Raw genomic sequence first — 5,484 nt, 5'->3', positions numbered from 1 at the left:
ATGCACTTTAAGACATCCAGCAGTTCAGCTGCTTTTAACCGACTGCCCCACTGCTCACATGGTGCTCTGACCTCAGCCCACTCCAGAGCCAGTGAACTCCAGGGAAGCTCTTCCCATCCGAGAATTTTGGACAGGACTGATTCCTTACATTTACATTTTAAAAGTGACATTTTGCTGTGATCTGGCCAGACTACACCAAATTTGTCTCACCAGTGGGCAGGGTCAGCACCAGAGACACAGACACCAACTGAAGGAACTGTGTCATTTCCTACAGTTCAAAGCAGCAAAGAATCACAGAAGGAGCAGCTCAGCAATGCCCCCAGTCATCACTGCCAAAGATTGCCTGCAGTGATTAACCAAGATCCATCCCCAGTTCCCCTCAGACTTTACCATCACCCAGAGCCACCCATCAGCTGGGGGAAGCTGTCCCAGCCAAGGACTGGAGAGTCACTCCCGGACACTGGGAATTCCTGCAGCTGCCTCCAGCCACAGCTGAGGCTCCAACCCCGCTGGGAGAGGGCCCAGCTTTGGTAGTGCTGAATAAACAAACTGACAGCACTTCTAGTGCGGGAGCATCTGGTTTCATCCTCCTCTTGGGTTCCTCCTAAGCCTGGCAAGGGCTCAAGCAGGAGCCAAGGGAGTTGACTTTGACCATACAGCCCCAAACAAGGCCAGATGTCAGATTTCATGGCCTTGTCCGGCCTCTAAAGACAGAAAGGCCAATACATGTTTCACTGATGAGGGGATACATCTATCACAGTGCTAATGATCATGCAAATGTCGTTAATGAGCAGATACAAAGATAACCTTTGGTTGGAAGGTTCATCCAGAGGTCACCTTTGGCTCAGGGCCTGTTGTTCAGGCCTCAGTCAGGCCTCTTGTTCAGGCCTTGGCACTTCAGGGACATGGTTTAGGGCTGGGCTCAACAGTGCTGGGTTAATGGTTGGACTTGGTGAGCTCAGAGGTCGTTTCCAACAGGAATGAGTCTATAATTCCAGGATTCTGTCTGCTGCATTCAGCCAGGTCCATGGTACCAGCATTGCTTTGCCCAAAAGTCTCCTCTTGCTCAGCTCTTGTGGCCTAAGGCTTCAGCTCCTTCAGCTCCTGGTGCTGAGCTGCTCATGCTGAACGAGACGACTCAGAGAGAAGAATACAGTTCATCCAATTCCTTCTGGCACACGGAGAGGGGAGGCTGTGAAAACAGGAGCATTGTTTGCTGTGGCCTCCTCTGTGCCCTTCACGCCTCTCAGCGCTTTGAAACAGCCAAGAGCTTTCTCCAAGAGTGCAATGAAGCAGCTGTTCCTGCTCCCAGCTCTTGCCCTTCCCAGGCTCTGCACTTGACTGCTTTTGTCCCTCTTGCTGTGCCCTCTGTGCCCCCGGGGCTCGGTGGCTGCTGCCCAGGGCTGTGGAACTGGCACAGATCAAGTGCTTGAGACCCTCCTTTCTCTGCCCTTGGAGCTGCCTGCTCACAGCAGCCTTTGCCACCTGGAAGCTCCACATGGACAGGGAGTGCCCACCTCTGCTCCTTGCACACCCTCCAGGAGCCCAGGGCTGCCATCTCCAGTCCCTGCTGGCACTGAGGGCTCCCAGGTGCCCCAGGCTGCTGTGACACCGCTGCAAACGGGAGGCAACAGTGGCAGGGGCTGTGCTGAAAGTCAGCTCCATTTGCTGCTGCTGCTGCTGCTGCTGCTGTGGGGGTCATTTGTCCAGCCCTGCCCCAGAGTCAGGGATCAGATCCAGGCCCTGCTGCTGCTCCCTCGGGATCAGCCACAGTTTGGGTGTTGCTGTCAGTGCCAGCAGGAGCGGGCGCTGGAGCAGCGGGTGCTGACAGTGCCCCAAGCCCTGGGGCCCGAGGGCTCCCTGGGCTGCGGGGCTGGCAGGGAGCTGCCCCTTGTTCTCCCTGTGCCTCACGCAAAGCTGGGCCGCTCACAAGTGGGGCAGCACAGCAAACAGGGAGCCTGCGAGTCTCTTCTAGCCCTGTCTGCTCAGAGATTGGGCCTTGGAGCTTCAGGTGGACAAAGGCAGCTGCTTCTGGTCCCTCTGCATGTCCCCGTGTTCAGCAGTGCTGCTCCATCACTCTGTGCACAGCAACGGGGAAAAGCCTCAGCCCTGCAGGGTCAGGAGCTGCCGGGCTCTGCCTGAGCAGCTCAGCCAGCGGGAAGGGAGCTGCTCTACACGGGAAAAAGGAGCAAAGGACACTCCTTTTTCAGGTTGTGTTTTCTGATTAAAATATAGGTAAAAAGAAAAGAAAATAAAAAACATTAAAAAAAAAAAGAAAGATAAAATCAAACCCCAAATGTGTAGTGAAAAATCTTCTGTAACCCTGGATTAAGAGGTCTTTTTGCAATGTGAACTCAGGTTTTACTTTGTGAATGTGCTGATGGTGTGGATCCATCTAACTGAGCTCATCAGCCTTTTTTTAAAATTATGGGGTTTGTTTCCAATACTGCTAATTTAAATTGTGGCTGAAGCAATAGGAAATTGAAATATGGATTGGGCATGGCTTGTGTCTTGAGTGTAAAACTATTGCAGTTTGAAACATGGACCTAAAGCACTGCAAATAGAGATTATCAATCCCAGTGCATTGTGTGACAGCAGCTTTTCCTGGAGGATGTGCAGCATCCCAGAGACTTCAGCAATGTGGCTGTGGGTCCTTGGAGCTCCGTCCTGTGCCACTGCAGGATGTCCTGAAACAGGACCTCAGCAGCCACCAGCCCAGGTCCCCCTCTGCCACTGCAGCTCCTTGGACCTTGTGTCCCCAAAAGCAGACACAAAGTGTTTCTGCTGCTCCCCCCTTTGCACAGATCCACACAAAACTGGGATTTTTCCAAACTCCTACGTTCCCATTGTTCCATATTCCCAAAGAACCAGCACTCCCTCCTGATGAACACGGCGAGTTCCAAGGATGGCCCCCAGCTCCCCTTCCTGCCTAGAAATCTTGGAACTGCTTCTAAGCGCTGCTCCCTTCAGCTCTTGGACAGCTGCTCTGTACACAGAGCTGGGAAAAAATTCACAGAGCTCATCGTGGTGGAGGGCCGAGGAAAAGGCAATGGGAACATGGCAGTGAGGACAGCTGAGGGCTGCAGAGCGCCTCTGAATGACACCGTAACCTGGCACAGCAGCCCTGAGACACTGCTGTGGGGCATGGCTGGGCTTGAGGACGGCTCTGTGCCCTGCCAGCTCCGAGCAGGACTGGCAATCTAAACTCTGTCCCACCCCAACTCCCTGAGAAGATGCCCTTCCTTCCTTCTCACCCTGCCAATGAGCTGCACATTCCCTCGGAAATTGTCAGGGCTTTCTTAAAGACACAAAGTCCCACTTTGGGCTTTTTGCTCTGGTTTGGCAGTGGAGAAGGGCAATTCTTCCTCCATCAGCTCCAGACTCCACTGCCTCAGGAACACGGCCCACTCGCCAGCTTTGGCCCGCTCGTGGCACTCCTAGAGGAGGAAGAAAGTGCAATGGCACAATTCCAGCCCAAAAGGAAGGAAGAGTGGGACAGACAGAACATCCTGTGTAGATCCAGGCGTTCCGCTGGCACTGTGGAGAGTTGGGTTCTTGCCAGTGGCATGTGTGTCCCTGAGTGCAATCTCTTGGCCTGCACCAGAGTCTCACTCACCTGCAAAAGCAGAAAGCTCCGTCGCTGTGCTCGCAAGGGGCTGGTCTGATGCCAAGCTGTCAGAGCCCTGTGAGGGGAGAGCGGGCCCAGCCGTGCCCAGGGCTGAGCCCCAGCAGAGCCCTGGCAGAGCCCAGAGCAGCCTCAGCATCGGCAGAGCCCGGCTGCAAGGAGAGAAACCAGAAGCCGCCCGTCAGCTGAAGCCTCCTGTCCCCTTGTCCCAGCCGCCTGCAGTGCCCAGGCCGTGCTGGCCGTGCTCAGAGCTGGGCCCAAAGCTGCCCAGCATTGCTGCCTTTGGGAGCAGAGCAGGAGGGCAGGACACGTGCCCAGCCTGCAGCCAGCCATGGCACATCCACCTCCTCCGCAGCTGCCCAGAGCCCAAAAGCAGCTTGGCAGCCACTGAAGAATTGGCTGCAGCCGCCCCAGCAAAGGGGGAACCTTTGGTGCCCGGCCAGGCTGTGCCATGCCCAGCTCTGGGAGCATCCCCCTGGCTGTGCACTCACCTGCACATGGGGCGTGGAGCGTGTCTTTGAAGAAGGTGCCAGAATCAAAGTCCATCATCTTCAGCTGCTGCTGGCCGGCTCCAGGAAGAGGTTGTCATCCTTGAGGTTACCTTCCCTCCTTCTCTCCCTCTTTTCTCTTGTTGCTTGGTTGCTTGCTTGCCTTTTTTCTTTCTCTTTCTTTCTTGTTTTTTTCTCTCTCTCTTGCTTTCTCTCTTCCTTTCTTCTTCTTTCTTTCATATTTTTACCTTTTTTGTTTCTTTATTTTTTTCTGTTTCTTCTTCTTTCTTTCTCTCTTTTGTTCTTTCTTTCTTTCTTTCTTTCTCTTTCTCTTTCTCTTTCTTTTTTCTATTTTCCTGTTGGTTTCACATCATTTAGCCTGCCTTCCGTCCTTCCTTCATTCCTTCTATTTAACTTCTCCCCTTTTCTTATTTTTTCCTTTTCTTTTTTCTTTTCTCTTTCCTTTTATTGCTGCTTTCTCTCTTCATTTTCTTTCTTTCATCTTTCATTTTCTTTCTTTCATCTTTCTTTCTTTCTTTCTTTCTTTCTTTCTTTCTTTCTTTCTTTCTTTCTTTCTTTCTTTCTCCTATTCTGCTCTTTGGCTTTTCTTCTTTTCTTTTACCTCTTCTTTTTTCTATTCTTTTTCCTTTTTTGTTGCTGTCTTTTTATTTTATTTCTTTCTTACCTTCTTTCTTCCTTCCTTCCTTCCCTTGCAAGCCACTTCACATCCCATTGAAGGGGTGCAAAGCAGCAGGATCCCCTCCCAACTGGGGTCCCTTCACCCTCCCAAAATGTGAGGACTTCACCTCCACCCCCCCAAATTGTGGCGGGTTTATGGCACCTTCCCCAAATTCACTGCAACCTCCCAGAAGCCACTTAGAGGCCCCAGAATTGTCAAAAAGCAGCAGAAGCATCCCCAAAAGCAGCTCCTGCTCTCCCTCCCTGGAGTGCCCCACTCCAAGTGCCCAAACCACCCCATCCCTCACAAACTTCATCCCACCCCCACAATGCCATCCCCATCCCACCCCATCCCATCCCTCCTGGACACCAATTCCCCTTCTGTGGTTCCTGACTCCCCACACACGGGGCTTGGGGCTGAAGGATCGAGCCATTTGGGGCTGCCATCCAGATATTGGGGCTGGGATTGAGTTTATTGGAGGCAACCGCTCAATCCCTCCATCCCAAATGGGAGGTGGAACCTCTCCTCAGGCCTTGCTGTGCCCATGGGCTCACCTCAAGACCCAAAATGAGAGCCAGGGCCCCACAGACCATTCAGAACCTCTCAACATTGCCAGAAACAGCAGCATCCTTCCCAAAGTGGGCTCCCCGCCTCCCTGCCAATAGGTCCCCCTTCCAAGTACCAGATCCCCC

The 5,484-nt window shown here is 52.9% G+C and overlaps 1 long non-coding RNA gene across 1 annotated transcript; it reads right to left on the bottom strand.

Moving 5' to 3' along the window:
* Positions 1 to 248: 248 nt before the first annotated feature.
* LOC116439053 lies at positions 249 to 4,274 on the bottom strand. The gene is made up of 2 exons (XR_004238022.1): positions 3,617 to 4,274; positions 249 to 1,192 (listed from the first exon to the last, which is right to left on the bottom strand). It is a non-coding gene; the product is annotated as an uncharacterized LOC116439053 (long non-coding RNA).
* Between the last annotated feature and the right edge of the window lie 1,210 nt (positions 4,275 to 5,484).

Source organism: Corvus moneduloides, unplaced genomic scaffold (assembly GCF_009650955.1).
Source record: "Corvus moneduloides isolate bCorMon1 unplaced genomic scaffold, bCorMon1.pri scaffold_89_arrow_ctg1, whole genome shotgun sequence".
In the NCBI taxonomy this organism is placed as follows: domain Eukaryota; kingdom Metazoa; phylum Chordata; class Aves; order Passeriformes; family Corvidae; genus Corvus; species Corvus moneduloides.
This window is presented reverse-complemented; position numbering and strand designations above follow the sequence as displayed.